At 43.0% G+C, this 14515-nt stretch overlaps 1 long non-coding RNA gene across 3 annotated transcripts in view; it reads left to right on the forward strand.

Annotated features, from left to right (window-relative positions):
- The window catches only part of LOC141371041 (uncharacterized), a 68977-nt gene that overhangs the window by 4291 nt on the left and 50171 nt on the right, over nucleotides 1-14515 (forward strand). For 2 of the 3 annotated variants that reach the window (XR_012375644.1, XR_012375646.1), the window contains exons 2-4: nucleotides 6954-7197; nucleotides 8000-8254; nucleotides 9426-9887. This is a non-coding gene — a long non-coding RNA (uncharacterized lncRNA). Of the gene's footprint in view, nucleotides 1-6953; nucleotides 7198-7999; nucleotides 8255-9425; nucleotides 9888-14515 lie in introns of those variants that run through there. The other variant, XR_012375645.1, reaches the window with a different exon arrangement.

Below are 14515 nucleotides of genomic sequence, written 5' to 3' on the forward strand. Positions count from 1 at the left end.
CCAGTTCAGCATTCAGGTACACCTGGGGGACCTGCCCCTCCTCATCATGGTCCTTCAGTTTTATTCCTTCTGTTTAAGAGCTTGGTGCTTTGAGCTCTTTGTTTACGATCTATTTGCTTGGGTCTTATAGCACTGGTGGCCAAGGGAGTTTAGCTCATATTCCAGGATGTGGTGGCTTTTACCCAGCACCTAGCACTTTGTGGCTGCCTTAGATTCTTTCTGGAACAAGTTTGGGGAATAAACAAATACATAAATAGGTTTATATTTAATTGATATTGCCCCCTCCTCCCCCAAAATATGCCGAAAAAAATTTTCTACTCAAAGCTGGGGTTCTTATAAATGTTTTTAAGATTTCTCTGTAGATTGTTGGTTTGGTAAGGGCTTTTGACTTGTCCTTCACTTTTCTCTGGTTGTGGGTGAGCACCTCTTGTTTTTGCTGTGATTTTAGATAGGAAATCTGGCGACTCATTCTCTTCTCTCCTGATCCCAGCCACCACAAACAGTACCAGCACCACCTCCATCTGCTACTATCAGTGCCACCTACCACTACTACCACCACCACCAAGAAGTCATTCCTTGGCCCTCCTAATTCCCCTAGCATAGCATCCTATTATTCATATTACTTTTTTTGTCTAACTCCCCCAAAGAATTATCTGTACTAGCTATTTTCACTTCTTTGGCTCACCTTTATCCCTCATTTTTTCCTTTTCTTTTCCACATCCACTGTGGCTCACTCCCATCACTCTGTTGAGACTGGGCTCTCAAAGGTCATCCATGGCTGTTTAATTGAGATTCAGTCCTCTTGTTACCTGACTTCTTCGCTTGTTCCCTGACTGCTGTGTATCTGTGTTAAGGGAAACTTTGAGACCAAAAACTAGAATGACAGAGTGGGACATTAAATGCTAGAGTAAGGATGTAGGGGTTTCTACAATAGACACTGGGGGACCCAATCCTGCTTTTAATCTTTGTTAAACTAAGGAGTAAATAGGTGAATCCGAAGATGAAGAAATGGTTGGAAGATTGTCACAACAGACTAGGTGGAGAAGGGTACCGAGGGTATAAATTAGAACAATGATAAAGAGAATTGAATGTCAAGTGAAGATTGGAGAGAGATGGAAGGAGTCTAATAGAAGATATGAGGGTTGATAAAATATGTAGAGAGCAAGTGGCAAGAGAGCCATGGCCTCCCTTAATCGTGTCCCTCATCTTTGACCTTCATGTTTTGTCTCATAGTCTTTCTGTAATGTCTTTTCTAAGTCATCTCTGTTCAACTTCATGCTTCTTATCAGGACTCTTTAAAAATATTATTTTTATGAACTCTTTTTTGATCTCCCGAGGTAGATATTACCTCTAATTTCTAAGGATTCTGTAGTACTCTATCTTCACTTTTATCTCATTATCTTAGGACAATAATCTCCTCAGTCTGGTTTTAGATGGATGGCATGTTGTTAAGGGTGTGATGAAGACTTAGGAATGAGGAAGGTGGAAGAGACTGTTGATAAGGAAAGGGTTTGTCGTCTAGTGGCCAAGATGGAATTACAAACTTCATTTCATGGGTGGTGTGAATTTGGATTCCTGTATGTTTTTACTCTTTTTATTTTAACTTGTGATAAAGCTGAAAGCTAGGTTCTCAGGAGCTCTCATTAGAATGATTAGGAAGCATTTACCCTTTGGTAAATAAGACACACACTTCCCACATCTCTCAATGAACTGGAAGAGGGTGCTGATTCTTTTTCCTGGAAATTAAAAAAATTTTCTGCTTGTGATTTTAAGTTAAGCAACTCGCTGAGATTCTTTCTGAAGAATTTATCCTCCTGTGGCTGAGTGCAGCATAGTTGGTTTTCTAGAAAGAAGCATTCAGACCCAACAAAACAATATTATTTTCCCAGTAGGCTTTTCTTTTGCTAAAGAACATCATGCTTGGACTCTTAAAAAAAGGTAGTATTGAGTGTTTGAGTAATATACTGACGCAAATGAATATTTTCTGCTTCTACTCTTTTATTTTAAATGTGACTAAACTTTGAGACTCATTTTAGAGTCGTAGGGTAATATTTCTAATTGGATTCTCCCAGAGGCAGTTGAGTTGGGAATGAGTTACATGGGTGCTTTTTAAATGACACATTATGACACATCTGCACGTTAAGATGACTGGCTTTCTGTTTTTTCTCTTTCTCTCCATTGATACGTAAGCTCCTTTGCCTCTTCTCAGTGATGAGTAAAATGCTTTGTCTCATCACTTTTTTTTCACATTACAAATAGGGTTTCACCACTTTTAGAATTTATGAAAAATGCGAATTTTTGTGCAAAATGCTAATTTCAGAACCGTCTTCAAAGATTCTATTCAGGAGTTCAGGCTGGGGCCCCATTTTCCATACCCACCACCACCAAGCCACCTACCCCAGGGGCTTGGATGCCATGGACTCTGGGCCACATGAACTAGCTGAACTTCACCCTTCACTGCATGGTCAGTCTGCAGTCCACAGTGGCTTTGCCCACGAGGGAGCACATTTAGATTTGTAAATTTCTTCTATCCCCCCCATCTCTTCCAAAGAGAAATTATAGGGCATATATCCAGTTACAGCTCAGTACATATGAACCAAGAGGATTGTCTCAAGTTACCTGCCTTCATGACTTCGAAACTCTTATTCCTGGATTGTGACCATTTTGCTTACCTCAGGGAATCCTCAAATAGCCTTTAAAAAAAAGTACTCTAAAGAGTAAATTAAAAGTAAAAAGTATTTCACATGGTATTCAGGTATCAGTGAAGGATTTGGGCTTTAATAACCCTGAAATTCTATAATTTAATAAAATGTTCTTCTATAATATTATACTCTACGTTAAAGTGACATATTAAAATACAGGAAAACTTCTTTCTTTGAGAGGATGCGCTGCTAAAGTTGTGAATTTACTTCTCATCTCTTTCCAGCCTTTCCTTTCCCCCTTTTGTGTGAAATGACTTGCCTTTATAATTTACCATGTTATTATTTTGGTGCATCAGTATTACAACGATTATGGGTAACAGGGTTGGCCATTGGCATTGTTTGTTAACTCTTATAAAGGAAACCACGACAAGTCAAGATGTCAGAACCAGTTTAATGATGGGGTCCTGGTTATAGTTGTATGTACATCAAAGATAGAGGAAACTAGACGCTATTTACTATGACACTGTATCAAGTGTGTTAAACACCTACTGTCATTTTGTTTTTTTCTCATTTTATTCTTATTTGACTCATACAAGGTAAGTGGTGTCATCTTTTCAGTTTTGCAAAAACAGAAAGCAGAGACTCGGTGAGTAGCCACACTGCCTGACAAGCAGCAGAGGCAAAATACACAACTCGGGCTTCCCTAACGTCAAAGTCAGTGCTTTTTTTATCATACCGTGCCATTAACGATGCTTAATTCAGTTTAGGGATACCAACCAAATCAAAGTGGATTTTGTTCTGATTCTGCCGAGGAACAGACTCTTTTCTCAAGTAACTAGCAGTTGCTTGTAACTGGCTAGGCAGAGCTCATAGTTTCTAGGGTGGCCAGTACATAAAATTGGAGACATGGACAAAATCAAGGCAGAGTAGAAAGAGCTATTTAAAGGGTTTCAGAGCCCTTGACCGACACTTGCCTCCTGGGATAGTTCTGATCTCTCTGCTTTTCATAGCCTCTTTCTTTTCGAGACTTAACTCACTCCCACCCTAACCCTTCCTGCTGGTGGCTGTCCCATTCACAAGGGAGCAGATACCAGATGTGAGAAATTGAAGAAACAGTTGTTGGGCGATTGTTCTTATGAGTTACGTACTCGGGCTCTTGGTTGGAGGGCTCTGATCTGAAAGCTTGCTTCAAATCCTCTGAGAAAGTAGAGTGATTTAAGTGGTGACCTGGGGAAGGGCTGGGGAGGCCGACCGTGAGGACTAATTTGTTCTTTAAGTTTATCTAATGGTTTGCAAGGGTAGAAATATCTGCTGGGGTGATGTGGTGGATTCTCCTAGGAAACTGACTTCACTGGAGAATTCTTTAGAAACTGTTTTCAGGAGCGAGACAAGTGGCATGAATCTATTGACAAAGGAAATTGGCTCTGTGTCTGTGACTGGGTCAAAGACCCCGAGGCATGCCTGTCGCGACGCGATACAACGTGGATGTTTGTTCAGGGGGCAAGTGCTCACGCTGAGTGATTTTCAAAGCTATTCGAGGGCATTTATCAGGCTTTTAAACTCTAGATACTCTTTCCCACGGTGTGAAGGCCAAGAGAAGGGATCCTGGGCTCTCTTCCCTGGCCCCCAGGATGGGAATTCAGGGGGAAAAGGTCACCTATTCTTATGACACAAAAGAAAACTCATTCATCAGTTTTCAAGTAAAGGCCCTTCAGTGTCTGCAAATAGGGGAATTGCTAAGAGCTTATCAGCTGTGCTGCCCCTCCCCCCCCAACCTGGTACTGCCATGGTGGGGGGCTTGTGCCTTGTCCTCCTTCAGGTGAAAAGGGAGTGTTCTGGACTTCTTTTGATAAAACTCCTTCCAATTCCAGGAAAAACATGAATTCCAAAGCCATCATCTTTTTACTGTTTACTGGGGGGAATCAGAGGTAGAGAAAAGAGAGCAAACAGCGGAAGTGGATTTACAGTCAGTTCTCCGATTGCTTTTCTTGCTAAAGAATATTTCATATCACAGGATTTTCCTTCTCCTCTGTACTCTTGATACACCCCAAATCTTAATATCCTCCCAAATGCAGATTAAAGATGACACAGGGTGGTGGTGGTGGAGGGAACCAGGAGGAAATTGCATTTTAAAGTTTTGTTCCATTTGTATTACCAGCAATTAAAACTCTTTGAGGTCCCCACCCCGATTATAGCAGCAGCGCCATGAGGCCGCCCTGCTGGGAATTCATTTCTAGTCCAGCCAGCTCAGACAAGGCTCAGATGAATTAATGGGCCCTGCTCGATTTCAACTCCCTCTCCTCGCCTCACTGAGCCCCATCCCAGGGTTCAGTGGCTGCACGTGTGAGCACACCACTCCTGCCCTTGACCTAAAGCACGTACTGAACTTGGTGCATGCATGAACCATGCTGCACCTCTGGCCTGGGATGGCAGAACAAAGCTAGCTGCATGCTCCATGGGGTGGCAGGGGACCTGCAGTAGCTCCCCTGACCCAGTGAGGGAGTCTCCCTTCTTCACCCCGCATCTGCCCATCCTTCTGGAGTTTGTGCTATAGCTTAGATCTGGCCTCCTGGGGGAGGTGAAATATGGCTTCACTTTGCAACAGCTGAGGTTTGCTCATGGAAGCAGAGGTGCTGGAGTCTTAAGCCTATGATGTGGCTGATGCCAGCATTTCTTAGTAATGAGCCTTGCAGACACATCCCAGGAGAGGAAGTTAGATTAGGGCAAGACAAGTGAATGAGATTGTTTAAAGGCTAGAAGGAGATTAAAAAAAAGAGAAAAGTAATTCCTCTTCATTTAGGGTTATGAGATCCTCTTTCCTGGGTGACTCCGCAGGTAGTGTGTGGTTAGGGCTCCCAGCCTCGACGTGGAGATTTCATGTCAGAGGAGATGGGGATGGGGGGGATCTACATAGGAGCTGGATTGTGAGTCAGCATTGCTGCCTTTCATCTGAGTGTCCTGGGGCAAAGCCTTCCCACCTCCCATAACTGCCAGTCACTCTGGCGTCTGGGAGGCCTCCTGGTTTTAGGGTCTGCTGGACAATGGAGGGACAGCAGGACTGGTGTTCACACCAGGGGCTGGGGCGCAGGGATGGAAAAGTGCCTTGTACCCAGCGGTCACTCAGTGATTCATTATTAGGTGACTGAATGAAAGATATTTTATGGTACACTGACTTTGACAGTCAATTGCCCCAGAACAGTTGAAAATGGGCTCATTTTGAGGCTCACCGCTGTCCTGTCCTTCCTGGGCTTCTACTCGGGCATCATCTACCACCTGGTAGGCGTGAGATGCATCCATCCCTGTAGGCATGAGGGACTGGGAAGCGGTGGTTTTGTTCCTAACTATTACTTCAATGTCAGCTGAATTTCTCTTTTTATTTTTAATTAATTAATTTTATTTATTTTTAAAATTTATTTATTTATTTATTTATTTATTTATTTATTTGACAGAGAGAGAGACAGTGAGAGAGGGAACACAAGCCGGGGGAGTGGGAGAGGGAGAAGTGGGCTTCCCTTGGAGCAGGGAGCCCAAAGTGGGGCTCAATCCTAGGACCCTGGGATCATGACCTGAGCTGAAGGCAGACGCCTACCGACTGAGCTACCCAGGCGCCCCTAACTTTTTATTTTTTCAGAGAGGAAGTTCCTAATTTTTTGTAGAGCTGGCATAATCCAAAATAATGGAACCTGTGGGGAAACAAATCAACCACAACTAAAAATAATCACTTGCATGAGAGGCTTCAGATGGTGGTTTTGATTTAAAAAGTAAGTGGTGGGATCTTTACGAGAACATGCTGCTTGGAAAGAGCACCTGGTCTGGTCAGGCTGATGTAGTGTGAGATGTGTCATTAACCCTTGCCTGAGGTCCATGACCCTCATCAACATTAGGTACAACATCCCAGGTTGGTGGGATTTGGTGGTGCAACTTTTGAGAGCTCCTACATTATAGTAATTTCCAGATGGTTTAATAAAGTTAAAAAAAAAAGAGATGAGGGAGAAACAAAGATTCCTCCCCGCCTGCCCTGAGTAATGAGCCTCTTGGATGAAAGACTACCTTATAAAGGTTTTTCTCTCCATTCCCCGCTTCCTGCCACCCAGATCTGGGTGGGGGAGCTCCCGAATCCGGGTAACAGGTTGGCATTTCTAATCCGAGCCCAGGTTCATCTCCTGCCATGTGTATGGGTTGTTGAGCAAACTGATAGACTATGTGAGTGTCTTGCCTGAGTGATGAGCTGCACATACCAGCTTGAGCAGAGCATTAACAAGAGCTGGTGTATGACTCCAACCTCGCTGAATTTCCTCTCTCTCTTGCCAGTGGACATGACAGCCCAGGAGAAGGTGACTGGGAGCCCATGAGGACAAATGGGACACAATGCAGAAGCCTGTCTTGAGAACTTCCAGCTGGTTTGCATTTCCTCATGGGATAAGAGCCCTCTCTTGTAGGCTGGGAAGGCAGTGGGACCACCACATGATTTTATGGATCCATTTTCACTTTTCCAGATGCAGAGAGGAGCCATAATTACCTTGCGTACGTTTTGATAACGTCCCTTGGGCAAGAGGTAGGTATAACTCAACAGATAACCTCTGCTTTTGCTCCCACGTTGTCTCCATTATCTGCAACATGGGGGTGTTGAGTGATGCCACAGGCAGCTGGAAGGGCTCATTTATTTGACCTAATTATTCCCATTGTAGACCTGACTCATCAGAATGGGCTCTTCTTCAAAGGAAATGAGAGCCAGATTGTCTCCTTGGCAGCAATGGAAAACAAATGCTATCCACAGAATGGTTGTTAGATTGAAAAAAGGCACAACTGGCTTTTGGGGCCAGCCGATATGTAACCATGTTACCAAGAATAGAGGATTGGAGAGAGAGTAGTGTCAACTTCTGACATGCTAGCCATCTCATAATGTTCTTAATAAAATTAACTCGCCCTTGGATGCCGTGGACAAAAGTAACCACATACTGAGAACCCGGGGAAAAATGGAAAACTTCCATGCGGTGTTTTTATTAATAACTGATGGAATCCCTACGGGTACCATAGGGGACTTTTCACATGGGAACCTTATTATTTCTGGGTCCTCTTGGAGGCTCTATTGAAGAATTGGAATTGTCTCTTCTAAGGGATGGGGAGACGGAGTAAGGGAGTTGAAACAGCCCTCCTGGACCGTAAGGCACATCAGACAGAGAGCGGGAGCAGCAGCCACATTCCCTCTGTGAAGCCTGAGAATAGTCTTGGCTCAATGATGCATGACTGAATATTGAAACTTCATTTCAGACAATTGCAAATTGTCCATACTGACCCACAGGTGCACTGAAAAGAATCATCTAACTGTTCCTTGGTCCCACTTTCCTGTTTTACAGTTGTGGTTAAGAACACCATGACCCTCAGAAATTCGGGAAAGATGTGCACTTGGCCGATGCCTGTGGCACAGTCTGGCTCTCAGCCTTCTGTTCCACAGTTCCTGAGGCCCGGGACTATGAAAGTGCCCCGTTGACCACAGGATTCCAGGGTCCACCTATTGTCACCATAGACAAACCTCCAAGAGCAGCGTGTTTGATCCCGAGCCTGGATCCCATCTGGGCAGAGGAGAGGGAATCCCCTGAGCAAATAAATAGGTAAGAAGATCCTGTTGTTCAGTTATGTCCTCTGACACTGTAGCGATGCACGCATATGGTTGCACTTGGCATTCTGACACGTGCATGGCATGTTTTCATCTCTTCCCTGGAGGTGAGGCCAAAGCCTGAGGTTCCTTTTGACACAGCTCTGCAAAAACTCTGGCTTTGTGCTCCCCTGTGCTTTGCAATAACATACCAGCTCTGTGGTGTGGCCAATGTTTACTTAATTGGTGGGAGGACTTTTTAATATCAAAAGGAAAACATTTCTTCTGCATTCCACATAGGTAAGATGTGGTTTGCTGTGGTACAAGGGTAAGGATTGGGGGTGGGGAGGGAATGAAGAGAGGAAAAACAGTCCTTAGGACTAAAGTCATGGGAGGGGCTGGGTGGATAGGAAAGAGAACCAAATAATGAGGGGCAGACGAAAGATCAACGGGCATTGCTTTTAAGAGTCAGAGCTAGGACTGGCCATATGCTTGCTTTGCAGTTATTTCCAAAAATAGATGATTGGTAGTGAGAAGCAACTGGTTTCTGACGCTTATGAGGGTGTCAGTTAATATTATTTCCAACTGCTGGGGTAAGCTACGGGGTAGGCTGTAGATCTAACAGAAAGAGATTGCTGAACTTCGCAGTGCTTTGGATTACATTTCACGGAGCTTTTATCGGCTAGACAAAGCTGTTAGCTAAGTAAGAGGAATTGACCTGAGGATAAAAGGGGCTGGTAACTTGTAGTGGTCACTGCAGATATTCTGTATTTTAGGTAGTGCTAATCTACCAGCAATTGAACAGTCATTAAGAAATGGGAGCTAGTGAGCACAAGGATGCGCAGAGGTGACACCCTGCGAGCCATTCCCAAATGAGAATGGTCCAATAGGGGGAATTAGTGCTCTCTCTTCTCCACAGATCCCTGGATGAGTGGTGACTCCTAGGTCAGAGATGTCCTGAACCTTTAATATTTCCTAGAGAAGAGGTTGAGGGTGCTCTGTGTTCAGGTGAAGGATAACCCTGCTGTAAATTGTGTTGCTAAATGGTAAATGTGTATGCAGTTCTACAACTTTGATTTATTGTGATTGTGATACTTCATGAAAGATGTTGTAGTGCTTAAGTTTGTCAGTTCTCCCAGAGCAGAATCTGCCAAAGACTTTCCTTAGGATCTGCTTACATTCAACAGACACCAAGAGAGTCCCAGCAGGACAGAGGCAAGTGGGTAGAAGAGACATCCCTGGCGGTGAGAATATGGCAACAAGAGATCCCAAGACATAACAAAGGCACCAATTTGACTTCTTTTCTGGATGCACATGGTACCTTTACTTCCCTCTAAACCTGGGGCAGTGCTAGAGGTATTAGTTTCTTGAAACGTTTGCAAGTCCTTGCAACGGACTGCTGCCATTTGCACTGAGGTATGTAGACGGGACATACCTCAAATGGAAGGTTGCTGACTGAGTTTTAGTCCCAAGGGCTCACATTCCATCTTACGGATTACTCTATCCAGCTTTCAAGTTCAAGTTGAGCTCTGGACAGCTGTTGGTTCTTTGATGCTCATATCCCCAGAGGCCAATCTTTCAGTTGACTGCTTGTTCCAGAGCCATGTGCCATGCACTCCAGGAGTGATGTAGGAAGTCCTAGCCCTGGTCTCCTTCGGCACTGGTGTCAAAAGCTGAGGGCGAAGACAGGCAGAGATATGGGTTGATTTGTTCTTTTAATGCGGTTTTTCTTTTCAGATCAAGTGAAACAGTATTATGTAATTCTTAGTAGATTTTATAAATGTTTGTTGGTCATCTACCATGCATCAGGCTGAGACTCAAAGTTTAATAATACACAGAGCAGCCATCAGGGAATTTATACTTGGTGTATATTTCTCTCCCTTCACTAGACTCAGCTTGTGAAGTATGGCATAATTCTTAGTTACCTTCTGATCTCTGCCATCTAGCACGGAGCTTGGCCCATATGTTGAAATGATATGCAAAGAGCAGTTCGCCTTGCTATTTTCCTTTCTTGTTGTCTAACACCCTTGCCTTATATAGGTCAACCAATGGATTTCCTCCCATCAACATACCAGAACATCTTTCTCTCAAGATGCTTATTTCCTACTGCACCTCTTACAATGACTGTGAGGAGAAACAGACTTTTTCCCTTTATGGCAAGGGTGACTTCCCACTAGTATGTACAACGCCCCATAAAGGCAGACCTGTTTTTATCCTTTTGTTCACTGCTGTTTCGCCAGCACCAAAAATACTGTCTGGGACATCATAAGTACATGTTAGCTTATTTGTAATTATTTGTTCGATGAATATGTAAACTTAAAAGGACAAAAGACCTTAACATATTAGACAGGTTCAGTTAAGCTATGCGGCAGTAACAAGTAAATCTGGAAATTTCAGGGGTTGAACAAAGAGGTTTGTTTCTCTTTTCTGCAAAGTTGGCCATGGGTCCTTCAGCCTTCTGGATCGGCCCCTTTCCCGGTGGTAATGCCAGGATCCAGGATGGGATGTATAGCTTTTGGGTTGCTCCTATAGGGTAGGGAGGGTGGAAGGGTTGCATACTGACTCATAAATACTTTTCGCCTGGAAATGATGCATGTCCCTTCTGCTCATGGTCTTTTGGTTACGTGGCTGGGAAATGTGGGTGAGCCCATGAGTATCCCCAGTGAGCATGCTCCACTAAGTATGTTAGTCAGGCTTGCTAAGGGATGCTGTAATGTCCTAGGAAAGCAAGTGTTGATGTCCCTCCCTCCCTCTGACCCCTTCAGTGCATGCCGGCCGCTTTCCCAATGCCAGCAGCTGCATTTCTTTGCCTGAAGTCTGGCTTGGGTTGCCGGAGCTTGCTTTGGCTTCCTGCTTTGCCTTCAGCATAGGGGGCTCCCAGTGTCGGGAAACCACCCTACATGAGGCTGAGTTTAAGGTTGAATAAGACATAGAGCAGCCATCGAGGAGCTTATACTGTTTGAATTTTTCTCCCTCACTAGGTACAGCTTGTTAAAGGCAGCATTGACTCGATCAATGACTGATGGGAATTAGTGTATAAAGAGCTCAGCTCTCTCACTGCTCAGATGGCAGGACCCTGAGGTGTATTTTCCACACTGGCTCCCAGAGATAACAGCAGGTTGAAGCTCTAATTGTCCACAGCGATGACTTGCTTGATAACAAACCTATTATCAGCCGTCTTCCCTTCCCCATCTCACTTCCCTACTTCCTTGACAGTGTTTCTTGGGATTTCCTCTCAAATAAACTATTTACACATGATTTTGTGTTTTAGGATCTTCTTAAGGAGGAACTCCAAACTAAAATAAAAAGTTGCCTAAATAGTTCAAATTCTGTGTGTGTGTATTTGTGCGTGTATATGTGTGTGTGTGTGTGTGTGTGTATGTGTGTGAGAGAGAGAGAGAGAACATAGTATTGATTTGGGATGGGCACAAGAGAGACCTCCTCACTCTCTCCATCTGAGGTGCTTAGGTAGTTGGAATGAAGGAAGTGAGAGGAATGAAAGGGAGGGGAAGGAGAATACCTAAGGTGCCAGAAAGACTTTCTCCTATAAATGGGTTGTTAAAAACATAAAGCCTGGATCCTGTTATTACCGTACTGGCTTCCTAAAGTCCCGGGGAGAAACATTCTCAAAGGCTTTCTAAGGTGGGCACCTCCCGGCCCATCAACATGAATGCCGGGGTGGCTGGAGTGCTCTGTTTTTCAGCACCTCTTGGTGGGGTTTCCAGAAGTGCCTTCGGACAGTCCTAAAGTGGTAACACTGGTTTTCGGTTCTTCACTTCTGCTTTCCATGCCCTCTATTCCTTTTTGGTGATCTCCTGTGTCCCAGGATCAAATAATGCTAAAGTGACCTTATACTTTGTCATTCACATTGGGGTATTTTTTGTTCTTACGTCCTCGTAGACCAATGAGAAAACTAAGGTGTCACATAAGCAATCCATTCTCACTCAGCAGGTGATGGTGCCAGGATGTAAGGGTGGGGGGTGGTGTGCTTCCTTAATGCACCACCTGCTGTCCCATATTGACTGGCCAGGGGTTTCATGGCAGAGGAGAAGGCCTGGGGCTCCAGGGTGGGAATCAGGATGTGCAGGCAAGAGTCTCGGGTTTGTTGCTCACTCCTAGGGGGAAATTTGACAAGTCTTTTTGCTTCTCTGGGGGCAGTGTCAGTATGTATGAAGGACAGACCTAGGATTGGGTAAATAATAATGATAATAATAGTAGCAGCCATGCTTTCCTGTATATTTAGTGGCTGAGACTTAAGAGCATGGATTCTGAAGCCAGAAACTTGGGTTTGAATCCCAGCTCTGCCACTTACTAAGGTGAGATCTGGGCCAAGGTACTCATCAATTTTCTTAACAGTGTAACCATAGTACAAGTGCCATATAATAAACTGTACCTATTTAGCAAGTACAATTTTTAAGTTTTGGTATATGAATATGCTCATGAAGCCATGAAACTATGACTACAATCGAGATAACGTACGTATATATATTAACACTTTAACTGCTAAATTATTTTCTTAAGTATTTTTACATTCTAAATTCTAAAGTAAATTTTCCATTTCCACTATTAGTGTACAGTATAAGAGTTTTAGCTCCTCCCCATCCCCTTCAAGGCTTGATATGGTCATTATTTTATTTTATTTTATTTTGGCATGATCATTATTTTAAATAGGTGTGTAGTAGTATCTCATTGTGGTTTTGATTATTTTTTTTTCCTCATGACAAATGATAATGAGCATCTTTTTATGTACATGGTGGCCATCATGTATCTCCGTAGATGAAGTGTCTATTAAAAACTTTTGCCCGGTAAAAAGAAATTGGTTTGTTTTCTTATGTTTTGAGAGTTCTTTATATGTGCTAGATAACAACTCCTTTATTAGATACAAAATTGTCAGTATTTTCTTCATTTCTGTTGCTTGCCTCTTCATTCTTTGGCAGTGTTTTTCCCAGAGCAAAAGTTTTTAATTTTGATGAAATATGACTTATCAATTTGTTCTTTTATCCCTAGCCCAAAATCACCTTTTCTCTTATTTTTTCTTCTAGAAGTTCTACAGTTTTAGGTTTACCTTTAAGCCCATGATCCATTTTGAGTGACTTTTTGTATATGATGCGGTGTGAGGTGTGGATCAAAGTTTGGTTCTTTAACATATAAATAGCCAACTGTTCTTGCACCTGTTTGTTGAAAAAGACTACTTTTTCTCTGCTGGACTGCTTTTGTACTTTTGTAAAAAATCAATTGTCCACATGTATGGATCTCCTGGACTTTCTGTTATTTTCATTTTTTTTTGTTGTTTATATTTACATCAATACCGCACAGTGCTCTAGGTTTATAATAAGCCTTGAACTAAGGTACTGTTAGTTTTCCAATTTTGTTCTTAATTTTCAAAGTCATTTTGGCTCTTGTAGGTCCTTTGTATGGCTATATGAATTTTACAGTTGGTCTGACAGTTTCTACAAAAAATCCTGCTGAGATTTTGATTGAAATTCTGTTGATCTCATACATCAATTTTAGGAGAATTGACATTTTTTTTTTAAGATTTTATTTATTTATTTGACAGAGAGAGAGAGAGTGCGAGAGCAGGAACACAAGCAAGGGGAATGGCAGAGGGAGAAGCAGGCTTCCTGCCAAGCAGCGAGCCCAATGTGGGGCTCGATCACAGGACCCTGGGATCATGACCTGAGCTGAAGGCAGTTGCTTAACAACTGAGCCACCCAGGCGCCCCAGAACTGACATCTTAACAATATTGAGTCTTCTGGCCCAGGATCATAAAAACCAGGACACATTTGAAAGTGAAAGGGGATGGTAGGAAAATTATGCTTGGATAGCCAGCACAAACCAGGGTTTTTCCGGGATGTACGGTCATCCTATTGTGTGCCTTCTCATCACCCCCCCGTGATGACATCCTATTGGTGGCATTGTTCCCAGAACTCTCATCTACTCTTGTCAACTTCAAAATTTATTATGATTCTAACAGTATTAACTACATTCCTGGCAGAAATATCTCCATAAAGAAAACCCTAAAATCTCAGTATCCCATTGACGGTTTTTCCTGGATGGCAGGAATGACAATGGGTATCCTGATAAATCAATCCCTAGTAAGAATTACATAGCAGATGCGTTATTCTATTAACTTATTCATTCTCCTCACTTAACGAATGTATCCAACTCATTTATTCTTTAACTTTTAAGGACTGATTCTGAAGGCAGGTTAGGACAGTGTTTAAAATAGTTTTCAAACATCCATCCCTGTGAATTAAATTAAATAACAGCTGTAGAA

Source organism: Callorhinus ursinus, unplaced genomic scaffold (genome assembly GCF_003265705.2).
Source record: "Callorhinus ursinus isolate GAN/ISIS: 27379988/994484 unplaced genomic scaffold, GSC_fseal_2.0 scaffold54, whole genome shotgun sequence".
In the NCBI taxonomy this organism is placed as follows: Eukaryota; Metazoa; Chordata; class Mammalia; order Carnivora; family Otariidae; genus Callorhinus; species Callorhinus ursinus.